Consider the following 16,561-nt stretch of genomic DNA (forward strand, 5'->3'; position numbering starts at 1 on the left):
AAGCAAACAGCTGAATTCCTGGCTGATAACTCTCTGCTCCACATAAAAGCACCTGGCAGCTGTTTCCACATTAGTCTAAATTGACCTTCATGAATATGGACCCAGCTGGAATATGGACCCAGCTGGACTTATGTTTTTAATCTTGGTTGATGGGAGCCCAGAAAACCCAAGAAGCCGAAAATAATCAATGCACTTTTCTGCTGGCTGGAAACAGTTTGTTGAGGGAAGAAGGAAGTTTTTTCCTTTAATTTGCGCTATCTCCAACAACTCTGCCACAACCACTATTTACATACCGAGGCAGGAAGTGAAAAGGGGTGCGGTTCTCCTGGAAACACTTATGTTCACACATTAAGTGACTTTTTTGTTTGTCAGTCGGCTTCTGGGCTGCTAAGTGGATGGTCCCCTGTAGGGGTAAGGCACTGAACTTTGGACTAGAGGTGTTGATGTGTGAAACGTCAGGGTTCTATCTTTAAAATGGCCTGTGTGTATGTGATGTGAAGACGTAAGAAGTAAGGGAGCTCGTCAGGGTTTGGTGACGGTCGCTTGGTGTTAACTGTCCAGTGTGGAGGTGGATAACAGGGTGTTTCTGTTAATTTTGTTTTCGTCTGTTCCTTGCAGTTGTACTGACGGTGGTTCAGAAAACACCAGGACACGCCCAGTACGTGGGACTAGAAGTGGTTTCTGGGAGCACAGTCCAACAGGCAGGAGGAGAATAGTCGTAAAACAGGTGCAGGCACTGTCTCTTTATTAAATTTAATTAAAAATTAATCATACAGTAAAATTGAGTTTTTTTATTTTGGCACATCATTCTAGGTATAGATTCTAGGTATGACAAGTGATAGGATAGTTCCTTTCCCCAAACATTGCCCTGTGCTCTCCCTTTGTAGTGACAGCCTACCCTCTCCCCTGAGCCCCTGGCAGCTCCTGGAAGCCTCTACATGTGGGTACATGAACGCAAACTAGTTGAATATTTATATCTCCATTTCACAGATGGAAAGACTGAGGCTTTGAGTGCTTAAGAAGAGTACTGTAAGATAGTCAGTGCTGGGATTGAGTCCTGGGTCTCTGGCTTTCAGAGTCTCCTTTTCTTTCTCCAGTGGGTGACCTTAGGATGGGGCAGGGATAGCTCTGCAGTTCCCAGCAGGAGTCTGTGCACTGTTAGAACATGTGTCTGCAACTCCACAAGCACAGGGACGTCCTCCTCTTACTACTATCGGGTCAGAAGTGATTTTCAGACTGCCTTTCCCTGAGGACCTTCAGAACCTCTAGGCTCGATGGGCCTGTTCCAGAGAGGATTTGAAAATGCTCTTTGGTGGGGCTCCTGGGTGGCTCAGTCGGTTAAGCTTCCGACTTTGGCTCAGGTCATGATCTCACGACAGCTGGGTTCGAGCCCTGCATCGGGCTGTGAGCTGACAGCTCAGAGCATGGAGCCTGCTTCAGATTCTGTGTCTCCCTCTCTCTCTCTCCTCCTCCCCGGCTCATCCTTTGTCCCTCTCTGTCCCTCAATAATAAATAAGCATTTAAAAATAAAAAAAGAGGGGCGCCTGGGTGACTCAGTTGGTTAAACATCTGGCTTCAGCTCAGGTCATGATCTCACGGTTTGTGGGTTCGAGCCCCACGTCGGGCTCTGTGCTGACAGCTCAGAGCCTGGAGCCTGCTTCCGATTCTGTGTCTTCTTCTCTCTCTGACCCACCTCTGCTCATGCTGTCTCTCTCTGTCTCTCAAAAGTAAATAAAAAACATTTAAAAAATTTAAAATATAAAAAATAAAAAAATGCTCTTTGGTCTGTGGCACAGGGTGTTGATTTTCTGAGTTGAGTTTTGTTCTGGGTCTCAGATTCAGATATTTGGTTAGCCTCTCTAAGTGAATCTTGATGCTTTGAAATGGATAACTCACTTTTGGACACCTTTAGCTTTCCTTCATGGCAGGAATGCAAATGCCACTGTAGAATTCATGGCTTACTGTGTTCACAAACACTCTGTCCAAAATGCTTCTGTGCTTCCATTAGATTTTTTAAATGTGGTAATACAAACATCAAAGAAGCTAGCTACCATTTCAGATCTGTTAGAAGAAAAAGCCCACTTCAGGGTAAGGGATGAAGGGAGGACTTCTCGTAAGAAAATTTCAAGAGTAGATTCGGTCTAAGCTTGACATTTAGAGTGGCAAACAAGCAAAGGGATGGCTTGTTCTAGTCACTTATTATTTTCTGAGCCATTTGGTAAAGGAAAGAACGAAACTTCCCCTCACATGACATGCGCACTCTGTGTCCCTGTGTGTTCTGAAGGTCCATTTTGGCTTCTGATGCAATGTCCTACATACAGTACAAAAGATGTTTGGAAATGGTTTGTTTGGTGGAAGGAATTTTCAGAAGAAAGGCTGACCTGGTTTCCAAAGGGAAAAGGACTTTATATTAGTGGTGCCAGTTGGTTCTGATTCCGATAGCACAACATAGTCAGCTTGTAAACGGATGCTGCAGCCAATAAAATTGGCCATGAAGGCTGATGCTTCTTCCATTTGGAGTTGTGGCTTTAATCCAGTTCAAAGCAGTAATTAACCTGTGGGAGGGCTTGAAGCCAATTCAATGCTTTGTATGTTCTGTGAAATAGCTGGTATTTTAATGTCAGCAGATGAGGCTTACCAGCTAAAGCTTGGTTTCTCAGTGGTGGGCTGGGAGTGGGGCACTGGGTGAGGTGGCAGCATGGGCTGCCGTCTACCCACCTTCCCATTGGGAGGTGTGTTCTGTCCTGCAGAGGCACGTCTGCCTTCACCAAAATATGCTTTAGGAGTTCTTGAATCCTTTTCTGTGCTTTTGCCTGAAAACAGGTCTAGGTTTAGGTCACCAATCTTCCCTCTGATTTAAGTGTTGTCAGTGGGCATCGCACAGGTGGGATTCTAAGCCCATGTGGGAGGTTCCAGGGTCAGCCCCAAGGGACGGATGTCCGTCCTCGTGATCAAGCCTTCCCTTGCTCACCGCCTGCTCTGCAGGGCGTTGTGGTCCTTGGTTCCACGAAATAATAAACACGGAATGAAAACAGATACTGTAGGTGATTTCTGAAAGCACGGTAGGGAGTGGGTGGATATGGGTCCAGAACACAAACTAGAAGACAAAAGATACTGTTTCCATGCAGCATGTTGACAGACGAAGAGATTGCCTTCTCTTCCCAATCACGTAATCTTCAGTTTGCACTTATCCTCATGGTAGAAGTCAAGGAAAAGGAAATCTGTCATCTCTTTGAATTTAAACCATGAGCAAAGTACCAAATTCTTCATGTTTTTGAGAGGATTGTATGAGGTGGTGGAGAGTCCTTTGTAATGATAGTCCTGGGTGTTCCTATTCCTGGAAGCTCCATTTTTTCCAGTTAATGTGGGAGTTTGGTAGCCAGATACGGTGGAATAGTGTTATTATTGAAAATATTACTATTTTAGTGGGTCCAGGTCCAGACAAATTGACTGTTGAGGTTTTTGTAAAAGCATTACCATTACATTTTAAATAGTAATATCATTCATGTTTTTTGATAAGCATATTTAAAAATAGTTATACATAATTAGGATGCAGACCTAATTATGTTGTAATGAGAATAATTAATGGTGAGAGCACTCTCTGGATTTACTTCACTTCATCCCTTCAAAGAGATTAAAGCCCTTGAATAAAGAAATTGGGCTTAAAAATAGCTATACACATTTATTACATGTTTGAGTGGAAAGTATAATAAGAAGAGATTGGACATACTCTTTCTCAGATACACTAAACATTTTCTTTTGAAGTATGATGTAATATTTGATAAATGCAAAAATCAGAGTATTTTTTTGCGTATTTGACGTGTCTAGGTTGCACTGTTTTTAGATGTCTGGATTTCTGTCTTCTCACTGAGGCATAAAAAATATCCAATGATAGAGACCAAAGGACACACATACTCTGGTTAAAGTGTTGAGGACACACAGCACTGGCTGCATGGGGACCCAACAGTGCCATGCACGGCTGTCTCCCACAGCCTGCCATAGGCAACAGCACATCACCGTGAGGGTGTGACACAGAGAGCTCGCTCTGTACCCCAAGCGAGGGTTGAGTGAGGGAAGCATTCTCTTAACCCCCAGGCAGGACTCCCAAGTCCATCACTTTCTGTGCCATTCCCCTGAGGACTTGAGGGCGTGAGAACACGCACATGCTGGGCAACTGTGCTCCTTCAGAAAAGACTGCGGTGGCCGTGACGGTAGCGTCAGAGCATGTGGGGTGACTGCCTCCAGGAGGTCTGACTTCGTTAGTATCTATAACTGTGGGCCTGTGCTCAGACTTTCTGATTTGGGCTCAGGGTGTGTGGGCCTGACAAGACCACGTCTCCCTCTGCAGGGAGGGGGCAATGACCTCCAGACCCTGCCTTGTTGATGTGCAACAGTCACCATAGTTTGTCCTTTCCTGCTCATCACTGTGCCTCTGTGGGCCACTCTCCTGCTCTCCCAAAGCTTGGTCACTCTGTGGCCTGTTGCCGGCCTTCTGAGCTGCTGTTGCAGGGTTCCTGCAATGGCTTCTGTGGCTCAGTGTTTGGTTGGCCTGTGGGAATGGCAGGGTGAGAGGGGCCCCCAGTGGGGTGAGTGTGTTGAATCCTGTGCACTCTTTGACATGCTTGGGGCTGTGTCCTATGCCTCAGGGAATATCTGCGGATCTGGATCTATGCCTCATTCCATACTTTGTTCCCCATAGTTCACCTGTCTCTTCCTGGCAACCTCTCTTGGAGAGAAAAAGACAAGGACACACTCTCCCCTTGGTCTTTTGGTTTTCGTGAGGTTTCCTGGGTTCTGCAGACCCCTGGACTGTCTGTGGGATGGCAGGGAAGGGTAGGATTGAGCCATGTGCCTCCACCTTGCCCCAGCTGTTTCTGTCTTGACTCCCGGCTTTATGCCCGGGCGTAAGGGATGGTGGTGCACGTGTGTTTTGTTGCTCTTGGTTAGCTTCTGTTATTGTGTGGCTCATGTCTGCAGCACATCACTCCCCAGAAAATACCTGGCAGAGGTATCCGTGGGACAGGGTAAGCAGAAGTGCCAGTGGGATGCTGTGGACAGGGTGGCAGGGAGGGGAGGTGGGACGTCCCCTCTTGAAGCCCTCATGCTGTGGGGGGCACACTCTGGGGCTTGCCCGGCAAGAACCTCCATGTGCTGAGCCCCTCGTATCTATTAATATCAACTTCTATTCTTGTGGCCTGGAATATGCTTTTAAAAAAGGCTTTGTAGCACAGTTGAGCTGGAATACAGAAACTATTATGTCAGAAGCAAAACTGTGCAGAGAATTTCATTTATGGCAGAACCATGTTTGAGCTGAAATGCCTCTTCTGGCAGGAGCCTGGCAGGGTCCTTGGGCACAATGGACCTGCTGGTTTCTCCACATGTTCACTGAGCACCTCTCCTTGTGAGTGACCACCCCAGGCCTTGGATCTCCTCTTAGATTATGTCTTGTTTGGGGCAAGAAACAAGTACTTGAAGAGGGCACATAAAGTGTGGATGTTGAAAACCCAAAGGATACTCTTTATACAAAAAATAATTTATTTTATTAAAATTTTTTTAACATTTATTTTTGAGAGACAGAAAGACACACACACACACAGCATGAGCAGGAGAGGGGCAGAGGGAGAGATGAAGGCACAGAATCTGAAGCAGGCTCCAGTTTCTGAGCTGTGAGCACAGAGCCAGATGTGGGGCTTGAACTCACGAACTGAGAGATCATGACCTGAGCCAAAGTTGGACGCTTAACTGACTGAGCCACCCAGGCACCCCAATTGATTTTGTTTTTTATTTTTATTATTTATTTATTTATTTTATTTTTATTATTTTTAATGTTTATTTGTTTTTGAGAGAGTGTGTGGGAGGGGCAGAGAGAGACAGGGTGACACAGAATCTGAAACAGGTTCCAGGCTCTGAGTGGTCAGCACAGACTTTGACGCAGGGCTTGAACTCAGGAATGGCAAGATCATGGCCTGTGCTCAAAATGGATGCTTAACTTACTGAGCCACCCAGGCGCCCCTATTTCATTTATTTATTTATTTAATAATTTATTTATTTTTAAATTTACATCCAAGTTACTTAGCATATAGTGCAACAATGATTTCAGGAGTAGATTCCTTAATGCCCCTGCCCATTTAGCCCATCTCTCCTCCCACAGCCCCTCCAACAAACCTGTTTGTTCTCTATATTTAAGAATCTCTTATGTTTTGTCTCCCTTCCTGTTTTTAGATTATTTTTTTCTTCCTTTCCCTTATGTTCATCTGTTTTGTTTCTTAAAGTTCTCATATGAGTGAGATTATATGATATTTGTCTTTTTCTGAATGACTAATTTCACTTAGCATTATACTATCTAGTTCCATCCATGTAGTTGCAAATGGCAAGATTTCATTCTTTTTGATTGCTGAGTAATACTCCATTGTGTGTGTGTGTGTGTGTGTGTGTGTGTGTGTGTGTGTGTGCCCCTTTGAAACAGCACACCTGTATCCCTTGGATAAATACTTAGTAGTGCAATTGCTGGATCATAGGGTAGTTCTATTTTTAATTTTTTTGAGGAATCTCCATACTGTTTTCCAGAGTGGCTGCACCAGTTTATGTTCCCACCAGCACAAAAAAGACCCTCTTTCTCCTCATCCTCACCAACATCTGTTGTTGCCTGAGTTGTTGATGTTAGCCATTCTGACGGGTGTGAGGTGGCATCTCATCGTGGTTTTGATTTATATTTCCCTGATGATGAGTGATGTTGAGAATTTTTTCATGTGTCGGTTGGCCATCTGGATGTCTTTGGAGAAGTATCTATTCATGTCTCTTACCTATTTATTCACTGGATTATTTGTTTTTTCAGTGTTGAGTTTGATAAGTTCTTTATAGATTTTGGATATGAACCCTTTATCTGATACATCATTTGCAAATATCTTCTCCCATTCCATTGGTTGCCTTTTAGTTTTGCTGATTGTTTCCTTCCCTGTGCAAAAGCTTTTTATTTTAATGAGGTCTCGAGTTCATTTTTGCTTTTGTTTCCCTTGCCTCCAGAGACATGTTGAGTATGAAGTTGCTGTGGCTGAGGTCCAAGAGGTTTTTGCCTGCTTTCTCCTCTAGGATTTTGATGGCTGCCTGTCTTACATTTAGATCTTTCATCCATTTGGGTTTATTTTTGTGTATGGTGTAAGCAAGTGGTCCAGGTTCATTTTTCTGCATGCCGCTGTCCAGGTTTTCTCAGCATCATTTGCTGAAGAGACGGTCTGGTGATGGGTTTTATTCCATTGGATCTTCTTTCCTACTTTGTCAAAGATGAATTGGCCATATGTTTGTGGGTCCGTTTCTGGGTTCTGTCTTCTGTTCCATTGATCTGAGTGTTTTTGTGCCAGTACCATACTGTCTTGATGATGACAGCTTTGTAGTACAGCTTGAAGTCCAGGATTGTGATGCCTCCTGCTTTGGTTTTCTTTTTCAAGATTGCTTTGGCTATTTGGGATCTTTTCTGGTTCCATACAAATTTTAGGATTGTTTGTTCTAGCTCTGTGAAGAATGCTGGTGTTATTTTGATAGGGATTGCTCAGCTGCCCTATCAAAGATACTCCCAACGTGGGGCTTGAACTCACCAACCCTGAGATCAAGAGTTGCACTGACTGAGACAGTCAGGTGCCCCCCAAATATTCTTTTACATAAATTTTTCGTTGGTTGGAGTCTAAACAGAGGGAAGCATTTTGACCACTTGGACAAAGAAATTTTTTTAAATAAAAAATTATTTTTCAAAATGATTAGTTTTTTAGTTTAGTCTCCTATGAAGTGAGATCTAATTTTCTGTGATGATTTTTAATGATTCTCTCTTCCTAATGTGTAGTGAAGGTAGATTTTAATTTATTGTTTCCATAGAGGATGTGGGTGTGTAAATGCAGATCAAGTAACCGGAAGTGTGTAAATCACATTGCTGGTGTGCTGAAAACAGTCTTATGGAATTCACGTATGGAAAGCAAATGTCTAGGAGAATGGAACAAGATGATGTCAAAAAGAACATTCTTGGAGTGAATAATTATTAGTAAAAAATATGAGAAGCGTATAAGAGACAAAAAAGTACTGAATGTTAGCAGTGAAATTAGATTTTGCTTGGTTTTATGGATTTTGTCTCTTTGAGAAGTAAAATGTGGTTTTGAAAGAACATCTTGATTTACTGCTATTCTGAGAAGATAAAAATGTGCAATCAAGCTGAAAATTTGGATATTTATATAGATATGCCTGTTCTAATTTTTCAAAGGTTTTGAGGGCTTGAAATATAGATGTTAAGCCCATTTTAGGACAGTATCAGTACATTAATGAAGACATCTATTAGTGATGTTAAAAAGTGGTATTTTTGAGTGTGCCTGGGTGGCTCAGTTGGTTAAGCGTCTGACCTTGGCTGAGGTCATGATCTCACGGTCCGTGGGTTTGAGCCCCACGTCAGGCTCTGTGCTGCCAGCTCAGAGCCTGGAGCCTGCTTCAGATTCTGTGTCTCCTTTTCTCTCTGCTCTGTCCACATTCATGCTTGTCTCTCTCTCTGTCTCTCAAAAATAAATAAAAGTTAGAAAAATTTTTTTAAAAAGTGATTTTTTTTGGTCTAAATATACCATTGAAGAATGTATAGCATTTGTTTCATTACTACATATTTTTCATAGGAACTCTGAAAGGACATCAGATATCCAGGGTGAATTTAAAGTCAAGCACTATGAAAAAAAAGGTTCCAGACTGTTAGAGGTGATCTTACATAACATAACATGTCTCACAAAGACTGTAATTAAATGGGTACTAATTCCAAAATCAAACCTTATTTTGAAAGATTCTACCCAGGTCCGAATCTGTTGTTATGTTAATGTAGTGGTTCCTCGAGAGTATAAAAATACGCTGCTCTGCTGTGTGAAATAAATGAAGAATGGGAGGGAGACTGCTCTCTCAGAAGAAAGGGCCAAGGGGTTCTTTCAGTGTGCAGCCTGCAGGAGAAGCGGGTGCTTGGTTCCTTCCTGTAACACAGTCGTTCTCAACTGTGGTCTCAGCTGTCTTTTGGTTGTTGCTGCTGGGTGGGAAGTAGGCCACTGGGCCCGAGAGGGTGCAGACAGGGAAGCTGCTGACAGGCCTGCAGTGCATAGGACGCCCCCCCCCAAGGACCCCAGAGAAACCAAAAATTGGTCCTAATGCCGGCCATGCTGAGACTGAGAAGACCTGACATAGGCGGAGAGTATTGGGAGGAAGCTGCTGGCCATGGGCTTACGTGTGGGAGACGAAGAGATGGGCTTAACTATGGCAGAACAGAGTGTCATAGAAGGAAGCCTTGCCCTCCTCCAAGCCTTCCTCCAGCCCAGGCAGTGACCACCAGGAATATCTGATTCCCTTAGTCTTCTGTTTGAAACCTCCCCAGACCTTGTGGATGAGGCCACACCCCCCAGGTCACACCTGTCCGTGCTGCACATGCTCTCCTCTCCACCTCTGCACAGAGGTGTACGTGTATATACATACACACGCTTGTTTACAAATTATACATATACTCTGTTGAAATAAAGCTTATTATAAAAATAAGTAGGTAAAAAATAAATTTAAGAGAATGATGTAGTGGTAATCATTAAAGTAGTCATGAATCATTAAAATATTGTTGCAGGTACAAAAACTTCTCTGTACTCACCAAAATTATTACTAATAATGTTTCAGGTGCTTGGTTTTTGTTTTTAATTTTTATTTATTTATATTTATTTTTGAGAGAGAGAATGTGTTTGTGCAGGGCAGAGGGAGAGAGAGACTCTCAAGCAGGCTCCGTGCTCAGCATAGAGCCTGAAATGGGGCTGGATTCCATGACCCTGAGATCATGACCTGAGCTGAAGTCGCCAACTAAGCCACCTGGGTGTCTCCAGGTGCTTAATTTTTAAGCGTCTTTAGTCTTGATGGCTTCAGGCCGTTATTATCTACTATCTCAAGACATGATATGCAGTTAGAACAGTGTCCACTGTTGACGATAATATTTGTAAATTCGTATTTAGAAAAGCTTGAAGAATGAATTACAATCTTTTTAGCTGCCTTCTTGTTGGGTCTAATTAAATTGTTGTGCCTTTGACTTCAGAAGGTGTCTGAAGGACAGTTTCCACCCCCACTTTCTGTGTTTGTGTGGTCATTAACAATGCATGATTTCTTTGCATGAACCCTTCACATATCTGGTTCATATTGTGTTGGTTAAAATGGGCCATCTAGTCCATAAGTCACATCACGAGGCACGATGCATTGCAGAGAGCTGCACTTCATCCCGAGTGGCGGGTACTTCACCCTCCTTCACCAGAACTCATGGGGCCCTTTGCCCCCGGCCCCCTGAGGCTGCAGAATTAGCCCATATATCAAATGCACTTAGTTGTAAATCAGTATAGTGTGGGCACATATCCCAATATAGATACTCAATAATTTTTGCTGAAAAAACAAAACAATTACAGACTTTTAGAGCTGAAAAAGTTTTTCTGGTCCAGTTTCAACAATTTATAAATACAATATACTCTTTTTTTTAAAAATTTATTTTTGATAGAGCATGAGAGGGGGAGGGGCAGAGAGAGGGAGACACAGAATCGGAAGCAGGCTCCAGGCTGTGAGCTGTCAGCTCAGAGCCCAACGTGGGGCTCCAATCCACGAATGTGAGATCATGACCTGAGCTGAAGTCGGAGGCTTAACCGACTGAGCCACCCAGGCGCCCCCAATATGCTCTTCTCTTGAAAATGTCTTGATGGTATCTGGCCTCTTCAGCACTGAAAGCTGATGTTTTCTGTGTTTCTAGGGTACAGATTCCCTTTCTCATCCCCTAGCCCATTTCTCTGGTGTTCAACATAAAATGTTAATGAAATACAAAGGAATGTCAGTTATCAGTTGCAGTATCTGTACCAGGAACAGTCATTCATTCCTATCAGCTAATTTTTATAAAAGTAAGGTGAGGGCAGGAAGTACTATAAGCATCAGATTTTCTTGCTACTATTCAACATGCGTCACTCTAAAATCTAAATTCTCATCCTAAGAACATTTCCAAATGAGTTAATGATAATTCTTCAGCCTAGACAATGTCAGGGAGTGAGATTTACTTACTGAGTTGGAATAAAATGTAGATCGTTCAGAAAATACAAATTCATACTTGCAGGCTTACTGTATCTGTATTGGCAACTGTCAGCTGAATGACATATATCAAACTCCCATTTTCATTTAGAAACTGTTGTTTCAGTATGAGCTTCAGCTTTGCTGCGTAAAGCCATTTCCGTGCCAAAGATCCTGGATAGAGTTCTGTGTCCAGTGGTGGTAGACTGAGTTGTTTGACTACTACAGTGAGAACACAAGAGAATCTGGATAAAAAGTAGCACTATAAGAAGGATCAGAGTGAAGAGTTGGGGGTTGAGATCCAAGAGTGGAAAGACCAGAGTTTCAGTTCTGGGGAGGTGCAGGGGGGTCCCTGGTGTGCCTCCCACATCAGAGTGGGACCCCTGGAGGCTGCACACTAGGAGAATGGTTCAATAGAGACGGGCGCCCCTCCTTGCAGGGACAGAGACCCAGCTGTGAATCGTCTCAGCTTCTGGTCGGATAAGGCTGTTGGGGGTCCTTGGATCCTTAACCACCAGGGAGAAGAAAGAGCCAGTTTTCTTTGGAGGAAGGTGATATCTTAGAATTTTGAAATAACTCCATAGTTTCTCACATTGATGCCCAGAACCAAATAAAATGACATTTTGAGGGAAATTAAGATAATTATCCTTTGTCTGGTTTCTTCATTTTCATTACGAGTAAAGAGTGCCAGTTTTCCCACTGAACTATAAAGTTAAGCAAGTAGGGAAACCTTTGGTCAGTACCATGGATTGAGCACCTGCAATGCACCATGGACTACACTAGGCACTGGATATGCAAACGTGAACAAGACAGTGTTGCTGCCTTCCAGAACCTTCCCTGCCTCCAGAACCTTCCCTGCCTCCAGAAAAATTTCTGTCTTCTAGAACCTCCCTGCCCTCCAGAACCGTGTCTTCTAGAATTTTCTCTGCCTTCCCAAACCTTCCCAAACCTTCCTTCCCAAATCATCCCCGCCTTCAAGAATCTTCTTGCCTCCAAAAGTGCACCAGGACCTTTCTTGTGCCTTTCCAGTGTTTGTTCTAGAGTAAAAAATGTAAAGTTAATTTACTTAATAACTCTAGAGACTATTCCATGCCATATACACTGCTCTTGGGTTGGGAAGCTCTTACCTGGAGAAGAAGAAGATTTTGGTAAGTACTAACTTTTTTTTTTATTCCATGTACATTTCATTGTGTTTCCTGATTCTTGCCAGGAAATGGAGGTAGCACCTATGAAGCTGGCTTTTTACCTTTTGGGACCCTTAAGAAATAGATGCTTCCCATTAGATGTGCTGACAAATACAGGCTTTATTACAAAATAGCAACATGCAAAAACAAAACAATCACAGGCAGAATAAAATGACATGAAATAGGGAATTGAGTAAAACTTGAAGACTAATTAGGTGGAGTGTTAGGTCCAGCTTAAAAACACACAACACAAAGTGCTTGCAAATGTAGTGGCTCCAGGGCTAAGGGCATCTTGGGAAGGTCCCGTGGCATAGCCTTCCTCCCGTCCTCCTCCTTGTTCATAGTGCTCGTGACTTTGCTGTCTGGCTCCTGTGGGGCTTTGCATAGGGTGACTGCCACCTCAGGTTCAGCGCTAGGAAGTGTTTCCTCTGCTGTAGACTACAGTTGACCTCAATCTACCAGTTTAAAAAATGTTGTGTAGATCAGCATTGAAAGGCTAAAAGGTGACCTGTCATCTTTAGGCACCTTTGCCAATCAGGGTTGTGGGGTTATTTTCTTTCTCTGCTCTGTCTCTGCATGGCTTGGTTGTGGAAATGACCTTTGGCTTCTTCTCTGGGCCATGTCATGAATTAACAGCTGGGAAAAGCAGAAGGTGAAGTGTTCATGGAATGAAAATGAGGCCGAGAAGGAAGAGCTCTTGTCTAGATTTGGCATATGTTTGACTATGTGGTGGTGGGGGGTGTGTGATGCTCAGCTGTGTCCTGACTGCATGGACCAGATTGTGACGCCGGGTGAGTCAGGACCTTCTGGGCCCATGGTCCAGGCTGTGAGTGGAGGGCGACACCTGATTCTGTGTGAGACTTGGGCCCAAGGTCACAAGTTTCCTCCTTGGCGACTTCGGTGTGCCTCATAACCCCTGTGTTCAGCGTTCAGAGTCTCCCTATGGTTCTGATGTGTGGGTCCCAGTCTGGGGGCAGCAGCCCTACCCTAAGACCCGTTGGAGGGGCACGAGTCCTGGGACCCGAAGTGGGTGAAGCCCCAGGGAGAAGTGGGGGGAGAGGAGGGAAGAGGACGACCACCTGCTTTACAAGGAGAGAAGGCGCTGGAAACGAGGCTCCTCATACTCTTTCTAGCCCAAGCTCAGGGAGGAAACCACTCCAGGCCAGATGCTCCTCCAGCTTTTGAAGCAGGGCTTTTCCCTCATCAGTTTTGTGTCCGGATCTGGCGCTCCGCCTTTTCTGACAGGGCTGAGGTGTTCAGTGGCAGTAGAGGGGTTAGAAGTTAGATGGATGACGTGTTACCATTGCTGGTGTAGATGCTCAGGAAAACAAAGAGGGAGCGTGGTAGGCAGCCCTGGTGACTTTGGCAGCAGCAGAGGATGACTCTGCTGTTGGTCTGTGGGAAGGACAGCCAGTTCCCCGAGAGGCTTCGGACAAGATGAGGCACCCTCTTCTCCTGGCTTTCAGTGGTGGGACTGTGGCTTTTCCATCAGGGAGAACAACAGATAGGTTCGCATTGTGTGAGCCTTGCCCATTCCTCCGTCTCCTGAACGGGGTGACTGAGTGAACATTTCCTTTTATAGGGAACAGCCAGGCATCTTCCTTGTGGGAAGTGAGGTCGGATGGGTGCGTACACAATGCAGTGCCCTTAGGCTTACCCAACTGCCCTGAGTCTGTCTCTCTGACCCAAGGTGCGGTGATGAACACTGTGTTAGGTCCTCAAGCATCAGGGAAGTAGAGCGTAGGGCATCTGGGGTTGTCCTGGGTTTTATGGAGGCCCAGACTTGATTTCTCTCCAGGTTGCTCAGTGATGATCTGGTTCTGGGTATTCAGTGCACACTACCTTAGGAAGCTTGATTTATAACCCAAAGGTCAGTGTAGTACCTTGCGGGTGTGCACCCAAGGAGTACCTGTGTGGATTATTTCCACTGAGCTGCCTGGAGGACCAGACCTGGTCACTGGTGAGGATGGAGCAGACGTGGTGTCCCTGCCACTGCAGGATGATGAGTGGCTCCTTCCCTTCGGGTCAGATTTACTCACTTTTAGGACTTGTTTAAATTCTGAAATTTTATTTATATTTCTATTAGTTAGTGATTGTTGATACCAGGTGGTAGGGTTTTTTTGGTAAGCATTTTAAATTGGAAAACTAAAGATTTAGCAACTTTCTGTAGGTTCCCTTGAAATTAAAAGAAAAACATACTTTTAGTCTATGAAATAAAAAAATAGAAACCACTATTTTATGGAATATTTCCTTTTTTCTTTCAGTTTTATTGAGGTACAGTTAACATACTGTACTGTGTAAGTTTAAGGTGTTGTGCAGCATAATGACTTTAACATATACTGTGAAATGATGACCAGAGGAAGTTTAGTTAACATCCATAATCTCATCGGATACAAAAAAAAAAACAAAAAGAAGGAAAAATAAAAATGTTTTTCTCCTTGTGTTGAGCACTTTTAGAATTTACTCTCTTAGCAACTTTTAAACCTACCATGCAGCAGCAGTAACTGTTGTCATCATATTGAAGGACTATTTCTCTACATGTGCTAGGTGAGTGGGATTTGCTCCAGGAGTGAGTTTAGAGCATTTGTGGTAAATATCACAATTTTGCACAGTATAAATCAGGTGCATGATTGACACCAGTATTTGAGGACCTTGTTTCCCTGCACATTTCCTCAAATGTGTTGGAAAAAGGAAATGCAGTCTAAAAGTTGTTGGTTTTTCTCCCAAACCAACATCCATGGAAGGAGTCATTTAATGTTCTACCCTCTTGGAGTAACAACAAAAAATAAGGGGGTTCCTTATGTTACGGGTGACCAAATTACCTACTTTCTCTGGGCCTCATTTCCCCCCATCTACAAAATGAAGAAGCTGAAGTAAATATTTTCATCAGTGTACAGTTTCAGAATGACGAGAGTCACCTTCCTGTGTGTGTGTCTGAGCAGCAGTAATGGACAGAGCAAGCAGCATGCTGGCCAGTGTTTCCTCCAGGATGACCTGCGCCTCTGTTCTGCGTGTCTGGGTTAGGACACGGTGCCTGTGTCCTGGGCCAGGACCCTCTCCAGAGTCTGTCCTTCCCCCAAGGGCCCCCTAACATTTCCCTGCTCCTCACTGTCTGACTGCTGTCAGCACGCCGGCCCGCCTCTTCCCTCCATCCTGGATATGACGCCCCCCGTCTCGCCTGGTTCTGGAGGGCTGTGTCCACGTCAGATTCCTCCTTCCTGCAGCACTTCCCGTTGGTTGATTAACTTGGATGTTGGGTTGCCTCCTTTGAGGGGTGGGCCAGCTCACTTGTCACATGGCAGGAATTTGTGCATTTGTCAGATAATGAGGGAGCCTGCAGGTCTGGAAAGAGCCCGCTGTGTCTCAGCCTTGACATTTTACATCACTGTAATGAAAAGCCTTCCTAAAATAAATGCTGCCTGCGTAATGTCTAATATATTCTGTTTGGAGGGTGGAAAATGCAATCGCAGGCACAGCCTGGTCTCAGCCAGCTTGTTTGTCATGGTGACAGGATGGCCTGTCGTGAGCTCAGGAATTTTCTGGCCTAGAAAAGATTGGAATAAACATCATAAATATCCAGGGAAGTGCGGTGCAGGATACATTTCATTCATTCACTTGGATAAAAGCCATTTAGCTTCCTTTAATTTTTTATTATTTCTGTGGTTTTAGTGTTTGCCATGATGACAGGATTGTCAGGTAACCCGTGACAAGAGGACAGCTAAATTGAGGAGGACAGGTGTTACACCTTCTGTGGGGATTGTTCCCACCCTCCTCCCACCAGATGAAATGATGAAGAAGGTGAAAATACTTTTCTTCTTTGGAGGTGCTTAAAGGAGGAAAACCCAGTAGCTCAGAAAATCCAGGTCTCCCTCATTTTTATTAAAAAAATTTTTAATGTTTATTTTTGAACAGAAAGAGAGAGAGAGAGAGAGAGAGAGAGAGAGAGAGAGAGAGAGAAGGATAGACAGACAGAGCGTGAGTGGGTGAGGGGCGGGGGGTGGGGACACAGAATCTGAAGCAGCTCCAGGCTCTGAGCTATCAGCACAGAGCCAGACGCGGGTCTTGAACCCACAAATGTGAGATCATGGCTTGAGCTGAAGTTGGATATTTAACCAACTGAGCCACCCAGGCACCCCAAGAGCCCCCTCACTTTTAAAGGGCCCAGAGAGGGATCTGCAGTGTCACTGGTGACCCTCTGACTACTGTTCTTGTCTCAAAATGCTTAGGAGCTAACAGGACCTTCTGATGTTTGTTAATAAAGCAAGTCTCCATTGTCATCAAAACTGTTCATAACCTCAGGG

The 16,561-nt window shown here is 44.2% G+C and overlaps 1 protein-coding gene across 1 annotated transcript in view; it reads left to right on the forward strand.

Annotated features, from left to right (window-relative positions):
• The first annotated feature begins 713 nt into the window (after nucleotides 1-713).
• The window catches only part of LOC115304168 (receptor-type tyrosine-protein phosphatase N2-like), a 333,289-nt gene continuing 317,441 nt past the window's right edge, over nucleotides 714-16,561 (forward strand). Inside the window, exon 1 of the mRNA XM_029954228.1 lies at nucleotides 714-727. The gene's annotated coding sequence lies outside the window, so the exon portion shown is untranslated. The remainder of the gene's footprint in view (nucleotides 728-16,561) is intronic.

This window comes from Suricata suricatta, chromosome 2, assembly GCF_006229205.1.
Source record: "Suricata suricatta isolate VVHF042 chromosome 2, meerkat_22Aug2017_6uvM2_HiC, whole genome shotgun sequence".
NCBI classification, from domain to species: Eukaryota; Metazoa; Chordata; class Mammalia; order Carnivora; family Herpestidae; genus Suricata; species Suricata suricatta.